Consider the following 17,467-nt stretch of genomic DNA (forward strand, 5'->3'; position numbering starts at 1 on the left):
TGCAGATTGGCCTGGGAGATAGGTAGAGTCCAGGGGGATTGGATGTCAGGTATAATTATTCCCCTGTGTAAAGGAAAATGGGAAAAGAAGTGTGTTGTAATTACTGGGGCATTTATCTTTTTTCGTGTAGGCCTAATAGGAAAGTATAGGGTTGGATAATTATTGACAGAATCGGGGAAAAACAGTGCAGTTACTTGGAGAAGAACCGGGAGGTTTTAGGAAAGGAAGAGGTTGTGTAGATCCTAAGATGTTCGGTGGAAAAGTTTGTAGAGAAGGGAAAGAAGTTGTATGTAGCCCTCATGGATTTGGAGAAAGCATGACGAAGTGGATAGACAGGGCATTTTGAAAATATTAAGAATATATGAAATAAACGGGAAGCTGTTGAATGCCGTGAAGAGTATGTATGAGGACTCTAGGGCCGCAGTGCGTTTGGATGGTGAACTGAGTGAAATTTTGTCAGAATGTACGACTGAAACAGGGATGTGTCATGTCTCCATAGTTCTTCGATCTGTAGGCTATATGGACGGAGTTATATATGAGATATAAGGTAGGACAGTGCATGTTGGAGCAGCCAAAATGAGAGAGGGCAAGGTTTGGAAGCTTCATGTTCTGATGTTTGCAGATGATGCTGTATTATTAAGTGAAGATGAAGGGGAACTGTAAGGCTTGGCGAATGAGTCTGGGAGAGTGTGTAAGAAACGGAATCTAAAGGTGAATGTAGGGAAAAGTAAAGCAGTGGTTTTTCGAGTGAAATGACGTCACTTTTTTTTTTTTTTTTTTTTTATGCGAGGAAGAAGGAACCAAAGGCCATGAGCCCGCAGTAACAGTTCCCTCCAAGAGAAAAACAAAATACAATAGAGAGCCAAATTCAAGATCCGATCATTTTGAGATGCCTGGACACACTGCGTTTGAAAGACTGGAGATCATAGGCAGGAGGAAATACAGATAGAGGGAGACAGTTCCAGAGCTGACCTGTTGCATGAATGAAAGACTGGGAGTAACGGTTAACTCTTGCATTAGAGAGTTGGACAGAAAAGGGATGAGAGTTTGCTGCCAGACGGGTGCTACGCGCCCGTCGTAGAGGTGGAGGAATGCAAGCAGACAGTTCAGAGGAGCAGTGACCATTAAAGTAGCGATAGAAAAGAGATAAAGATGCAACAGTGCGGCGAAGAGACAGAGGTTGAAGGGAGTCAGTAAGAGGAGGAGAGTTAATGAGACGAAAAGCCTTTGACTCCACCCTATTGAGAAGAGCTGTATGTGGGGAGCCTCCCCACACATGAGAGTTGTACTCCACACAGGGGCGGATAAAACCCCTGTATAGAGTCAACAATTGTGCAGGGGTAAAGAAAGAGCGGAGTCGGCTTAGCACACCCAATCTCTTGGAAGCAGATTTTACAAGAGATGTAATATGATCTTTCCAAGATAAGTCCCGAGTAAATGAAACCCCAAGCATGTTCAAGGATGATGCAGGATTAATCTGAATATTATTAAACATTAGTGGGTATACCTGTGGAAGATTTTGTCGGGTTGATAGGTGTAAGAACTGAGTCTTAGAAGCATTAAAGACAACCATATTATTTTTACCCCAGTCAGAGATATGAGCCAAGTCAGACATTAGGTGTGCCATAGCCTCATCCCTTGTTTCTTGAAGTAACTGTTGAGATGGGCGTTGCGGGAACCGAATGGAAAGGTGAAGGGTGGAGTCATCAGCGTATGAGTGGATAGGGTTAGATGTACAGCTTAGAAGATCATTGATGAATAAAAGGAAGAGAGTTGGTGATAGGACAGAGCCCTGAGGAACACCACTGTTGATAGATCTAGGAGAAGAACGATGGCCGTCTACGACAGCAGCTATAGAACGACCAGAAAGGAAGCTAGCGATGAAGGTACAGATAGAAGGATAGAAACCGTAGGAGGGCAGTTTGGAAATTAAAGATTTATGCCAGACTCGATCGAAAGCCTTTGAGATGTCAAGTGCAATGGCAAAGCTTTCGCCAAAGTCCCGAAAGGAGGATGACCAGGAGTCTGAAAGGTAAGTGAGAAGATCGCCAGTGGAGCGTCCCTGACGGAACCCATACTGACGATCGGAAAGAAGGTTGTGATAGGAAAGATGCCTTAAAATTTTTTTATTAAGAATTGACTCGAAAACTTTTGAAATACAGGACGTTAAAGCAATTGGACGATAGTTGGAGGGTTGGGAGTGGTCACCCTTCTTTGGGACTGGCTGAATGAGAGCAAACTTCCAGCAAGAAGGAAAGGTACAAGTTGACAGACAAAGGCGAAATAGTTTGCCTAGGCAGGGTGTAAGCACAGAAGCACAGTTTTTGAGAACAACAGGAGGAACCCCATCAGGCCTATATGCCTTGTTAGTATTGAGGCCAGTAATGGCAGAAAATACATCAATTGAAGAAATTTTAATGTCAGCCATGAGGAAGTCAGAGGGGGGAAGTGATGGAGGAACAGCACCGGAATCGTCTAAGGTGGAATTGGAGGAGAAAGTCTGTGCGAAGAGATCTGCTTTATCAGTAGAAGAAATAGCTACAGAACCATCAGAGTAGAAAAGAGGAGGGAAGGATGATGAGGTAAAGTTGTTAGAAAGATTTTTGGCAAGGTGCCAGAAGGAGCGGGAAGAATTCGAGTTGGAGAGTTGAGAGCATTTAGTATGGATGAAATTATTTTTAGTAGAGCGAAGAACAGACTTAGCACGATTCCGGGCAGAAACGTAAAGATTATGTGATTCAGGGGTGGGTTGGCTCCGGTACCTTTTGTAGGCCTTCTCCTTGTTGTGGACAGCATTAGAACAAGCGTGATTAAACCAAGGCTTTCTTGCGTTAGTCAAAGGATATGAGAAAGGAATGTATGCTTCCATGCCCGAGAGAATAACCTCCGTAATGCGCAAGGCACACTCAGATGGCTCACGGCCATGGAAGCAATAATCATTCCAGGGAAAATCAAAGAAGTACTGCCTGAGGGCCTCCCAGTCCGCAGCTCCAAAATGCCAGAGACGACGTTTCCCTGGAGGGTCCGCAGGCCGTACTGGAGCGATAGGACAGGTTAAGGTAATAAGGTTGTGATCGGAGGAGCCCAACGGAGAGAAAAGATTAACAGAGTAAGCAGAAGGATTAGTTGTGAGGAAGAGGTCAAGTATGTTGGAGCTCTCTCCAAGGCGGTCAGGGATACGGGTAGGGTGCTGTACAAGCTGCTCTAGGTCATTAAGGATAGAAAAGATGTAGGCTTGTTCACCAGGTGGATCCGTGAAAGGAGAGGAGAGCCAAAGGTGGTGGTGAACATTGAAATCTCCAAGAATGGAGATTTCAGAGAAAGGAGAAATGGACAGAATGTGTTCCATCGTAGAAGTAAGATAGTCGAAGAATTTTTGATAGTCAGTAGAATTAGGGGATAAGTAAACAGTACAGATATATTTAGTCAGAGAATGACAGGAAAGCCGAAGCCAGAGAGTGGAGAATTCAGAAGAATCAAGTTCAGGAACACGAAAGCAAGATAAGTCGTTGCGTATGTATACACAACAGCCACCTTTGGCTTTGAAATGAGTATAGAGAAAGTAGGAGGATACAGAAAAGGGTTTGCTGTCAGTTGCCTCAGACAGCTGAGTCTCCGTTAGAAAAAGAAGGTGAGGTTTAGAGGAGGAGAGGTGGTGCTCAACAGAGCGAAAGTTAGATGAAAGGCCGCGAATGTTGCAGAAATGAAGAAGAAGAGAGTCAGACAGTGGTTCCAGACACCTCGAGTCGTCACCGGGAGAGGGGCAGATGGCGGGGGAATTTATGGTCCCCCCCCCTGGGGACTCCGAGGCTGGGTGAATTGACGCCATTTTGGTAAATTTTGAATAGAAAGTGTAGTGTGTACTGTGCATGTAGTTTGGTGAAGATAGATAGAGAAATTTGTACTGGAGAGCATGCTGGCCTACTCTCTGTGTAACTGAGACACTGAAAAAGTTCAGCAAAGGGGGATGGTCAGGAACTAGTCCTGAGGGCTGATGAAACGGGAGCTCCAGCACTCCCTGTCATCAGCTTTCCATCCACTGAATGCACAGTGTGTCTGGATGTTAGAGAAATGGAAAATGTGAGTGCATTTAAGTACTTGGGTAGTGTGATAAGTAAGGACGGAAGTCTAGGGGATGAAATGTTTGAAAGGATAAAACGAGGAAGAAAGGTTGCTGGTTCTTTTAAAGGAGTGATAAGGAAGTGGAAAGCTAGCATGATAGAAAATAGGTCACTGCGTTATATTGTAGTATTATGGTACTAACTCTATTGTATGGAGATGAAGCTTGGACCTTGTTGGAAGGACACAAGTCGAGTGACTGCGGTACAAATGAGTTATTTGAGAGGAGCATTTGGAGTTGCAAGGAGAAACAGATTGGCAAATGAAGAAGATGAAGGAGCATTGCGGTGTGGTTGTGGATGTGACAGAGCGTTAGGAGAAATACATTGAGGTGGTTTGGTCATGTGGGGAAGATGGAGAGTGAGAGACCAACGAGGAAAATGTATGTTAGTGGGGTGGGGGGGGAGGAATAGGGAGATCGAGGATGAGTTGGGGAGATGGAGTGGAGAGGTATATTAGAGAGGGGTGTGTGAGTTGGAGGGAGTGCAGCGAAATGGCAGGAGACAGGACGACATGGAGGCGATTGTTTATGGCCACCCCTTACGCTATTAAGGCGTCTGGCTATAGATGGGTAGACAATAGAGTATTATTATTATTATTATTATTATTATTATTATCGTCAAACGATCATTTTCACCTTTGCGGAGATTTTATGAACTGGACAAAGTCGATGTCATCTTCATTCACTCCGTCATTACTAGAGGCCTTTCAGGTATAATCGTCTGGCGGCAGCGCAAAATATAGTGTAAATGACATCCTCTGGATAAAGGGTTAATATATCACGTAAGTCAGACAGTTAACTCTATCACTACGAGGACGACTTTTTATTTTACTTAGTTGATTATCCCATTCATTACAAGGACGTGTGTTTTGTATTACTCCTTCCATCTTCAGACTATTTAGTTAACACTGGGGAAGACCATGAACTAATGGTCAGGTGTAGACTTCGTCAATCCCCATACTTCCTTCCAAAGTCAAATAAATTCTTTTGATGTTGTCATGAGTCGGCTAGTGACATTGGCTTTTGTGGGAAACCGCGAACTCTAATGGAATCCCAGTTTATCGTTCAGTTAACCGCTCATTCGGTCGGGAGTCTTTTCAAATCAATTTTTCACAGTCATAAGTGATCGTCTTTGTGTGAGACATTAGCTTTTCCACTGAGCGATTTGTTTTGGGCGTGTTTCGCTCATTCTAGCCGTTAGAAATGCGGCCACAGCGCTCCCTTCTTTCCCACGAGTTAGTCAGTCGAGGTTTGAGTGCCACAAAAACAGGTTGGGCCAGAGCGTAGTGCCGCCATTCCTGATTTCCACGTAGTGTGATCGGTGAGAGACTTAAGCGAGTGCAGTGTCCTTCCAGTAACGACGCCCAGTCATCTGCTTAGTCCACTCTTTGACCAGTATTTTCTTTTCATTTTCCTAGACTTAAGAGTTTAGTTAAGGTGCTGTTCCCTCACATGCTGGCCGGGTGCGCCGCATGTTGTTTTCCTAGGTTTAAGAGTTTAGCTTTTGAGTGAGTGAGTGAGTGCGATCTCTTTATTTTGAATTCATTTTGAAATGTAACATTAAATTTATTCCATTGTAATCAATAAATTTAACAGTTCTTTTTCTTTGAGCTTAATGTAATGTAAACTCGTGTTTCATTTCTCCGTAACGAAGCTTATTTCCTTTATGGCTCCTAGCTTGCATAAATGCTTTGCTATTCATAACTGGTACTTGGGCCAGTCTTGTTGTATTAAGCTTAAAATCCGTTGTGCCTTCTAGGAGTTAACACATCAGCAAGAACCTGATATCATTAATAGTATTAGTTATTTATTGTCAGGGGTGAAGTCACTTTCTCCAGAGGCTAACAGTACTAATAAACAGCAATTGTGAGGAATTGGTCTCTGCTGTGTACTGTTGAGAAAGTTTATAAATTCTCGTTCTTAGAGAATCGGCGAAGCAAGCCAGCATAAAGTAATCATTGCTTGATTTTAACAAGACAAGTCATTGTACTGCTCTTCAGTATTATTGAATAATTATCATTTAATACTGCATTTATTTTTAAAACCCCGTAACAATTGGCGACCTCATTCCTGGATATTAACTCCTAGCTCTAAAGCTATTTACGAGATAATGCTTACTCGTTCAAACTTAGGTATTTATCATTAAAGTCTATAGGCACCTTACTGGTGATTATTGATTCATTTTTATAAATTTACATAATAGTTTTGACAGTCAGTTGTTTGTTTAATTTTCTTTCTTTACCAGTTTAATTAGATAGAACTGGTCACCACTAACCTGTGCCTATATTCTTTATTTTTGATTATTGGCATTTCTCCTTGCAAAAAAAAATTGCAGTCAGTACTGAGTCGCTAGTTTATTACATTGAGTTAGCATCATGTCGACCAGTGTCTATATACAGGAAGCTAAAGATATGGGCCTCACTGACCCAGAAAAAATTCAAAGCTACGTCCTCTCACGGTTTAATTACGAGCAAGAACGTGAGAAAGATGCTCGTGAAGAGCATAGAATCCAGCACGAATACGAGCGAGAACAGCGCGAACACGAGCGAGAACAGCGCGAATACGAGCGAGAACAGCGTGAACACGAACAAAAACAGCGCGAACTCGAGTTACAACAACGTGAGAGAGAACGTCAACACGAGTTAGAACAACGTGAGAGAACGTGAATACGAGCGTGAACAACGAGAACATGAACGTGCCGAGCGAGAAGCACGCAAAAAACATGAACTTGAAGTGCTGAAGCTCAAGTGAGATTCGTTGGCTTCAGTCACATCTGGTGCAATTGGTCCAAGCTCCACGAGCGTTCTCCCTGCACATGTTATGGCGACCCCACACATCTAGCTTCCCCCATACAAAGATGGCGAGCGAATCGAGCCATACATAGCTTGTTTTGAAGACATGGCTCAACTTTACCAACTGGATGATGCAGCTAAGCGGCTTCAGTTTCTTAGCCTGTTTAAGGGCCCTGCCCTCGATATTCTCCACAGAATTCGTGGAGACAATCTCACGTATGAGATGATGAAGGCCACACTCGTCAAAGCGTACGGTCTCACAGTTGACGACGCCAAGAGTCAGTTCATGAGGGCGCGTTTACAGGATAAAGAGACTGCTGTTCAGTTTCTTGACCAGCTTACTGCTTACTTAGATGAGTGGATGGAGAAAGATGAAACTCCTTCCACGCGTGAGGGGATAATTGACCTTATGCTGCGCATGCAGCTAGAAAAGTCATGGCCTACTGAACTTATGGCTCAGCTTAAGATCTGCCAGGTAAGAGATGCCAGCCAAATGGTGAAGAAGGCTGATGCATACTTTACTGCATACGGGTATCAAACTCGCAAGCAGCATACCTGGAACAGGAAACCTGATAAATCTGGGAAACCGTCTCAGACTGAACCCCAGCAACAAGGCCATTCTCAGAATAATGGCCAAGGTCCAAAACCGCAGAGGAAGGACCAGAGGCAAAACACTCAGAAACCTGAGTGGAAGCAGTACAACAAGTACCCTAACCAGCAGCAGTATCAACCAAGCAATCGACCGTTGGGACTGTCCTTTTCACCACCAGCTCAAGTGAATAGGAGGCAGGAGGCGAACGCAGCCTTCATTCCTCAGCAGCAGCACGGTGGTATCGTCCCTCGCAGTACGGGTACTCCCCCACAGTTCTCTGGTCCCAAGTGACAGTGAACACCCCTCCACAGATGGCCAATGCTCCATCTCCCCAGGCAGTGAGTACGACCCCTCAAGTATCTAGTTCACAAGGCATCATGTTTGCCGCATCATTTATTCAGCAGCTTCATGAGTGGCTAGCTGCTTCCTCCACAGGCCCTCCCACAGGTGACAGTGCCTTTCTTGTTGAGCCAGGGTTTGTGGGAGACATCTCTGTGAAGGTCCTGAGAGACAACGGGTCCTCAGGTTGCTCTGTCAAGCAGAGTTTAGTTCAGCCTGAGCAGTATACAGGTCGACAGATCCAAGCTAACCTTATTGATGGATCGGTGAGATTGTTCCCTGAGGCATGTATCCAGGTGGCATCTCCATTTTATATTGGTACGACACTCGCAGTTGTCATGCCAGAACCTTTATTTGACCTAATCATAGGCAATATTCCCGGTGCCAAGGATAGTTGCACCGAGGATGACACTACTCAGACTTCGGCTGCAGAAACACGAGCCATGACTGAGGCTTCAGATTGTGTCACCCCAGTGACCATTGAATTGCCGCAAGATCTGATGTGTAGCCAAATTGTTGTTCAGGAATAACATTCTGACCCGACACTTGCTGCTGTGCGGAAGAAACAAAAGGGTAGAGTGATAAAGTATTCATGGGGAGGTCGAGCCAAGTTCCTTCGCAAACAAGGATGGCTCTACCGTGAGTCACGAACACCCGAGGGCGAGGTTCGACTGCAGTTTGTCGTTCCCGCCAAGTACCGCCTAGCAGTGTTAGAATGGGGTCATTGTTCAGCCTCAGGAGGTCACATGGGCAAAAGGAACCCCCAGGGCCGTATCCGAGCTGACTTTTTTTGGCCAGGGATGGGACGAGAAATAGATAATTTTGTGCGTTCCTGCAGTGTGTGTCAAAGTACCACTAATCAGGGACATGTCCTTCCTGTGCCGTTTGAAACCACACCCGTAATCTCTGAGTCAGTTGAGAGACAGGGTAGTGGTGAAGTGGGTGCAGACCTGACGTCTTGCCCATTGGCCCCACAGGACACAGTATGTCCAGGGCCTGTACATACACATGTACCGTAAGTTAAGGGGGAAGTTTGAGAACCCTGCAGAGACAGTCCGAGGCTGTGCATGAATTACCTTGTGGAACGTCTTGAGCTGTGGGCCTCTCTGAGGATTCCCGGAGAATGCACAATATCCACACGAGTGTTCACACCCATGGCGGGTGTTAAAACGTGACCTGCCCGAGATTGCGTAGCGATTCTCAGCTTCCTGTCATTAATCGTAAATGTAGAGTTAGGGTTTAACCATTAAACTGGGTGATGGGATGTTGTTAAGGTGCTGTTCCCTCACATGTTGGCCGGGTGCGCCGCATGTTGAGCGAGGTGCATGCCAGGTTAGAGCTTCCCAGCTAAGAACCCTCATGCCTACGTTTCCTGGTTAATAATGAAAATATTGTACTTTTTGTAACATAAGTACTGACTGCTAGGCAGAGAGAGAGAATTGATACTTTTGATGCTCCACCTTGATTGTTTTAGCAGGTGCAGCTGGTGGGTGCAGCATTGCCATGCAGATTACCTGGTCATCCCTGTCGCATGCTGCCGCCCCTTCTCTACTGCCTCGTTGTCATTATTTACTATAAATTTGTACTACGTGATTTTACACGTAGGTACAGTTACACCACAACTGTCACACCTACACCGTGTATTACATACATTACGCTACATAACAATTAGTTGTTAACATAAATGTAGCGAACTTTTCGCTCAGTTTGACCTGAGTACTGGATTTTTCACTGTCGTCACGGAGTTTTTCCCTGAAGCTTGCTTCTATTAATGTAAATACGAGGTTTTTTCGCTCACTGGCGACTGCGACTTTCTCTTGTAGCAGGATAGCACACACACACCACAGTGTGAATCTTGTGTGACTGAGTTAGGAATTATATGTGTGTATATTGAAATCTTTTTTCTGAAGAAAAAAAAAGATTTGATTTTCATGGGGCATAATGTCACGAGTCGGCTAGTGACATTGGCTTTTGTGGGAAACCGCGAACTCTAGTGGAATCCCAGTTTATCATTCAGTTAACCGCTCATTTGGTCGGGAGTCTTTTCAAATCAATTTTTCACTGTCATAAGTGATCGTCTTTGTGTGAGACATTAGCGCTTCCACTGAGTGATTTGTTTTGGGCGTGTTTCGCTCATTCTAGCCATTAGAAATGCGGCCACAGCGCTCCCTTCTTTCCCACGAGTTAGTCAGTCGAGGTTTGAGTGCCACGAAAACAGGTTGGGCCAGAGCGTAGTGCCGCCGTTCCTGATTTCCACGTAGTGTGATCAGCGAGAGACTTAAGCGAGTGCAGTGTCCTTCCAGTAACGACGCCCAGTCATCTGCTTAGTCCACTCTTTGACCAGTATTTTCTTTTCGTTTTCCTAGACTTAAGAGTTTAGTTAAGGTGCTGTTCCCTCACATGCCGGCCGGGTGCGCCGCTTGTTGTTTTCCTAGGTTTAAGAGTTTAGCTTTTGAGTGAGTGAGTGTGATCTCTTTATTTTGAATTCATTTTGAAATGTAACGTTAAATTATTCCTTTGTAATCAATAAATTTAACAGTTCTTTTTCTTTGAGCTTAATGTAATGTAAACTCGTGTTTCATTTCTCCATAACTAAGCTTATTTCCTTTATAGCTCCTAGCTTGCATAAACGCTTTGCTATTCATAACTGGTACTTGGGCCAGTCTTGTTGTATTAAGCTTAAAATCCGTTGTGCCTTCTAGGAGTTAACGCATCAGCAAGAACCTGATATCATTAATAGTATTAGTTATTTATTGTCAGGGGTGAAGTAACTTTCTCCAGAGGCTAACAGTACTAATAAACAGCAATTGTGAGGAATTGGTCTCTGCTCTGTACTGTTGAGAAAGTTTATACATTCTCGTTCTTAGAGAATCGGCGAAGCAAGCCAGTATAAAGTAATCATTGCTTGATTTTAACAAGACAAGTCACTGTACTGCTCTTCAGTATTATTGAATAATTATCATTTAATATTGCATTTATTTTAAAAACCCTGTGACAGATGTTAACCAGAAAAATTAGTAAAAGAAAGTTATCCCTGGGCTACGTTAGGTTTATTTTCGTGACCTGTTCTACCACTTAACCTTTTTACTTCTGTGACGTATTATTCATTTTCTTTCCATTATCCCTAAATGGTTTTATGTAACTGGTGATAGACTTTCAAACCTGTGGTATTATGTGGAACCCTGATGTACCATACCCCGCCAATACCAGTGTTCATTCATGCGTTAAACATAATCATGCATATGTACCGTTGCAATAGCAAAATTAAAACGATGTCCGCAGGCTGAAGTGGTTAATATGCCGGTTGGTCGCGTAGTTCTACATTGTAATCCCTTTATAGGATTGTGTTTTTTGTTATACCGTGCTCGTGCGTGCATGTCTGTGTGTGTGTATGTTAACCAACTAAAGCAGAGTATGTGTGTGTTAACATACTGCAGTAGTCTTGTTGGATGAGTTGAGGGTATGCGAATGAATTAAGCTATCGATTTTATACAAGAGTAGGTCAAAGGTCAAGGTTACAGCTAGGTCAAAATATGAAGTAGCAAAATTAACTTAAGCAGCATTTACCAAGTTTCAACGGAATTAGGGTAATAGGCCTAATTGAGAGTAATTACGGCAAGAGTTAAATGAATCATTTTTCAGAACGATCAGTGAATGTTCAAGATCACGGGGCAAGATCAAAGTTCGATGGTGTGTGGGTTCAGTACTAAAATAACTCAAAACAGTTTTGATCTATTTTTAACCTAACTAGGTGGAAGAATCGAGGGTTAGCCAAGGAGTAAACCGTTTCATTTATAGAACATTGCTTCAATGGTTAAGATCACGGGGCATGGCTAACTAAAAGTTTTTATCCAAATGAGACCAGACAAAGCAAGAATAAAAAAAGATTCGATCTTAAAAGCAGTCAAAGGTCATGGTTAGGATATAGTCAAAGTTTAACCCTTGTATATGTGTGTAAACAAAATTACTGTAAAAGTATTGATCAGATTTGGGTTAATTTTGGTGTGTGAAGTGAGCATCATATATGAGTTTGACCAAGTGTTTCCGGAAATAATAGGTCAAAGATCAAGGTCTCATGGCAAGGTCAGCTTAATCAGATTCCTATACATCCGATGTAGACAAAACTTTGTGGAAGGGTTCAGGTTAAAGCAAGGATGAAGAGATTTGATTTTGTCACCACAGACAGGGTCAATTTATACAGCCATATGTAGTTGCCGAGTGTTAATAGAGGTTATCTGTTTTGTCTGAAAACAACGCAAATGAGATCCAGAGCTGAAGCAGGGAACAGTTTGATGAGTTTGGCTGCGCTGAAACAGACTGATAATCATCCACAAAACCCACATACCGGTAGTTGTTTTCAAAACACTCAAATACCAGTGCAACACTCCTAAGTGAGACAGTCCTACCATGTCCTCATTATAGACGATGGGTGTTAGCTACCAACTGCTCACATGTGAAGGTGTGTTGCTCGTAGGAGGATTGCTGGGCATTAGGGACTGGCCTATACCATGAATCGAGGACATCAGCTTTTCGCCCCGAAGGTTCTCCCTGGTTAAGTAAGATCACCTGGCGTTTACTGCACTAAATTACAGTGTCCGCCCACGACCTGAAGGAATTATTATTAAAATGCATATAGTCAGGACGAATTTCGGTTATATTTCGCTTCCACCAGGTGATATGAATAATTTCAAAAGGATCTTTGACTGGAGGGATTAAAAACTATTTCCATTAACCTTTTCATTCGGACAGCGATGTTTCTGGTGAGGGCATGCATCATTCAATAACGCGAATTACCTTTGGTCTACCTGTAGATGAGTACACCCAGTGAGAAGTCTAATTGTTTTCTGTTCTTCAGGATACCATTTACTTCGTTGGATGGTGACCATACAACCAATTCAGTGTACGCCTGATGGTTGATTAGGTTAGGTTTCTCCAACCGAACACAGAAAGGTTAAATCCAAGCAAAGGTTGGAGTTAACGCATAAAATATAACTCAGGGGTGAATGGCTGTCACCTGTACCCCAAATATCTGTATTAAAAGTCCTAGCCTCGGGCTCCTAAGTTCCTTGTGGAACAATATATATTAGATAATGCATGGATGTGACCACAATTTTTTTCTTTACTAGACTAATTGTAGTCAAGAAGGTCTTAAAGGATTAACGACAGTTATTTAATCTCTCATGTAAATGAATGTGATGCTGTGAAACATAAGTTAGGAACAAAATTTTAGTCCATATTCGAGACAGGTTTCATCAGTGAGCTTCAAAGAAATGGGACTCATTGACGAAACCAGTCAGGGATAAAAAAAACAACAACAACAATAATAATAATGCATCTGTCTCAGCTTCTCTCCATCTCTCTATAACTGTCGCAGTATTGCACTGTAATTGCCAAATTTACTACCAGGGGATTTTAATCAGTTGAAGAACATGTCAGAGTGATGGGATAAAATTTAAAATGTGTCGGTTGCAAAATTATTCCAGTCATTATGCACATCAGATTACCAGGGATCCGAGAGCTAACACATCTCTCTCTCTCTCTCTCTCTCTCTCTCTCTCTCTCTCTCTCTCTCTCTCTCTCTCTCTCTCTCACGCACACGAGTCGAGACAGTGCATAATACTAATAATAATTTTCTCTTGGGTACTAGGTACCTTTATTTTAATTATAACTTGAAAGATAGGGATTCGCATGTAGTATTCTTTTTTGTCTCTTTATGTAGGCTACAGTAACTTCCATAATTTTACACTCTCCTTCATCATGATTATCATTTAGGCCTGTCACCACAATTACTATTTCATCCCAGTACCCCGCCCCCCCCAAAAAAAAAAAAAAAAAATCACGATGGCTGTTTACTGTTCTGAAAAAATATTTTTGCTCTCTTGTAGCCCTCTAGAAATGCTCGTATTATAGCTTAAGAGAGAATTTTCAAGCTTCAGATATTTGATACAGCTTTACGTAACAAATCCGCATATACAAGGTCTCCCAGGCTGAGGACGAGAATAAGTTCTGGGTCGCGCAGTGACATCATGTGCGCCCCAGACCTTAGTAGTACCAGGTTTTCCCCGCTATTTAGTACCTTTCAGAGTGTACTTCTTTCATTTTCTTTGTTTTTCTCCACAGATAACCTTATTCATGAAACACTAACTACAAAGATAATGATTTTGTGACTGAATTTTCATCTATGATACTAAACTGCAGTTCATGTGGGACTAAGGAAACACTAATGAAGCCTTATATGAACACATTTTTCTCTTTACTCATTCACACTTTGAATACTACTACTACTACTACTATACTACTACTACTACTACTACTACTACTATACTACTACTACTACTACTGACAAATAATAATAATAATAATAATAACAACAACAGTAATAATAATAATAATAATACTTGGCAGTCTCAGTGGATTCAAAACTAATGTTATATCTATTTTTATTAACTAACATTGGGGTTTGGGAATCCTATTTTTTTTTTTTATTGGTCTATCTGATGCAGGACGAATTTATTAAACCAATAGAACTCCGAAGGCATTAACTTGCTAAGCCATAATAATATTATTGCCACAATATTAACTTTGCATACGTAGGCTAACTGTATCCTAGATAACAGGTATTTTCATAATTTATTTCCACTAACTTTTTTTTTGTTTCTTTTCTTGCAGTTGTCCTTATCTTGTTTTTCCTCATCAGACCTCTGCAAGCATCCTTTTATTTGTTGTAAGTTATAATCTTTATTGTCGAATCCTAAAGGTAACATAATCGGGCAAAAAGTAACATCTGAAGGTAAATCCACTTCACCACGTTCAGGTTCAGAGGCAAGGGTCTGCACACAAGTTTTCCCTTTCTTCAAGCTGTCAGCGTTGATAGCCAAGAATATCTCTCATTGTGATTAGCCTAACTGAGATGAAAAACTCTGAGGGCATGTAGCCTACAGCTGACCCCCTACTTACCATTTCTGTCTATGATTTCCCTTTCGCTCTGTAGTTTTCAACCTAGTCACCTATGTATGGATATTTTACGCAAAACTTCCCCACCATATAGCCTATCCACGTATGTACTTTAACCCTTCGTTAGTCCTGTGGGGTGTTCAAACGTGGTAAATCCGGTGAGGTGTTACAACACCCCAATACAAAAACACGTGCAGTGTTGCTAACATGTAAAATATGTTCATACTGCCGCTTCAGCATATCTCTGCAATCACTAATGAAAAGACTGAATGTCTTATAGGAGGTGTTTATTAATTTATGATAATAAAATACAATACATTTTAATATCAGTAAAAAAAATAACAGATGGACTCATGTCTCATTTGTCAGGTAAACACATTCATTCATTCATTGCCAGACGCCATGTATCCCAAACGGGGTGGCCAAGGGCTTAGAGTTAATTGTTTTACGGGGAGGGGCACTAATGCTCCACCAACCCCACTTGACACGTAGGGAGAACGTTATGCCAACAGCATCTGGTGTTCCCAGGCGGTCACCCATCCAAGTACTAACCAGACCCAACGTTGCTTAACTTCGCTGATCGGACGGGAAGCGGTGTACTCAACGTGGTATAAATTAAATATTGCGAGGATTCGAACCAGCGCTAGCAACTGCGTGAGTACAGCAGCTTACCAAGCGAGCCATTTAGGCACCCTTATAAAATACGGCACTGGATTGAAAGCATTAACAGATGAAGATTCCGACTAGGCAACTGACGGCACCTGAGAAATTTCTCTGTGTCTGCTTCTTTCTCTGTCTGTCTGTCTCTCTCTACATATATCATCATCATCATCAGCCGTTGAGGTCCACTGCAGGACCGGCCTATCCCTACCGATGCAGGGACGATACAGCCAATGTATCTCTACCCAGTGGCTTAGGCTGTCTGGTAGAGACTGTATGTAGGGTGAGATGTGCTTGTAAACGTGACTGTAGTGTTGTAGTGGCTTTGGATGTGTGTGTAGTCCGTGAACCAAGTGTAAGCTGCCCGCCTTAAGCCGACTGAGCATACTAGTATGCGACACTGGTTCAACCACAGCACCCTTTATGTCCGCCAAAGCGGTCAGGGGCTCGGTGAACGCTTCCCAAAGTTTTTACAACTCTGGTGGGAGGCGAACCCGCGTCCATTAGCGTGCGAGATGTACACTCAACCACTGTACCACAGAGTAAACACGCACAGGAAAATATATTTTGTAATTTTTAAAATCAGTATAATGATAAACAATATGCAAAAATAAGATAAAAACCAATCCATATCACAATATGATCTAAATGGTTAGTTTGATGGGGTGACTGGACACCCGGGGGGGGGGGGAAGAAGTTCCCCTCTCTCTCACTACAGCAGAGGCAGGACTAAACCAATCCACATGCTCCCTCCCCTCACTGAATTAGGAGAGTACTTGAACGGAGAGAAATATTCGAATTACCGGCTAGGAAATATGAGCTTTTAAAAAAATTTGGGATGCCAAAACACCCCAACTGACTAACGAAGGGTTAAAGATTGCTCCTCCATAACTGTGCTTGTGAACTCTGGGTCAGATTCACATACTGACACAAGACTGCCGTACTCATTCATGCTTTTTAGTGTGTCATCAGGTGTTGTTCATTTCCAAATCCATACCTCTGAACACAAGACTCGTTGGGCAGATTTCCAGTTATAGCTCATGGTTATGGGAACCTTCGTCACTCTTTGTACCTGCCATCATTTCGCTCACAACACAGTGTTCATTTTCATAATATTTACTAATGGCACTTTTGTCCCTTGGTAATGTTACATCTTTCCCCAACACGACCTTTTTTAGTCCTTGAAACAGACAGCATCGGGATAAGCATGAATTCCACTCATCTGTCTTACGCAACCGAAGAAATGCTCGAGACAGTCATGATTTATTTTCCTTGTCATTATAAAATCAAGTTCATGAATAGCCTTGAGCATGCCAAACAGTCTTAAATGGGAGTGACAGGATAAAATGACTCTTCTCTGAAAAATGTACTGTAGATTGAGTCTGACACAGAGTTATGTACTGTCATTGTCATCATCATGTCTGCTGTTTTAAGCAATATGTTTATCTGCCTTTCTAAATAAGGAACAAAAGCACAACGTCTTTCTTTATCACTATATCGTACATAGAATTCATTACGTCAAACCATTCATCTACTTGAAAGATAAAGTCAACAGTTTCTTCCCTGTGTTTACTGATCAACGAACCTCTTTCACCCAATCACTGCAGCGAATTAGCACTTGATTTTAACAGCAACTGTTTTGAATACTTTACTCTTTGTCGTTGCTGTCCATGTACACTGAGATGATTTGCCCTAAGCTTAAGCTAAGCCATACTCAGTCTTTGTGTTTGTTTGCATTTCATGAATGCATGCATCTGAAATAATCACTCCTTTATCCAACACGTATCCTGAATCTATGAAATTGTTCCTAATAAGCTTGATGAGGTGAGGAGCATCAACAAATGCAAAGATTTCCCTGTCAGCGCATGGGATGTTGAAGGACACTTTGTTTGATGTAACTGGATCAGTTCTACGTGCTTTACACACTGGAAGATTGCCAGGTCCTAAGTCATGCACTACAGTATAGTTATTACTGGATATCCAGCTAACTCAGCTTTCGCTATTACGGTA

At 42.4% G+C, this 17,467-nt stretch overlaps 1 pseudogene; it reads right to left on the minus strand.

Moving 5' to 3' along the window:
- Nucleotides 1–15,300: 15,300 nt before the first annotated feature.
- On the minus strand, nt 15,301–15,417 carry LOC145395081 (5S ribosomal RNA; annotated as a pseudogene).
- Between the last annotated feature and the right edge of the window lie 2,050 nt (nt 15,418–17,467).

This window comes from Coenobita brevimanus, chromosome 29, assembly GCF_032717465.1.
Source record: "Coenobita brevimanus isolate Jiangsu-jjx chromosome 29, ASM3271746v2, whole genome shotgun sequence".
NCBI lineage: Eukaryota > Metazoa > Arthropoda > Malacostraca > Decapoda > Coenobitidae > Coenobita > Coenobita brevimanus.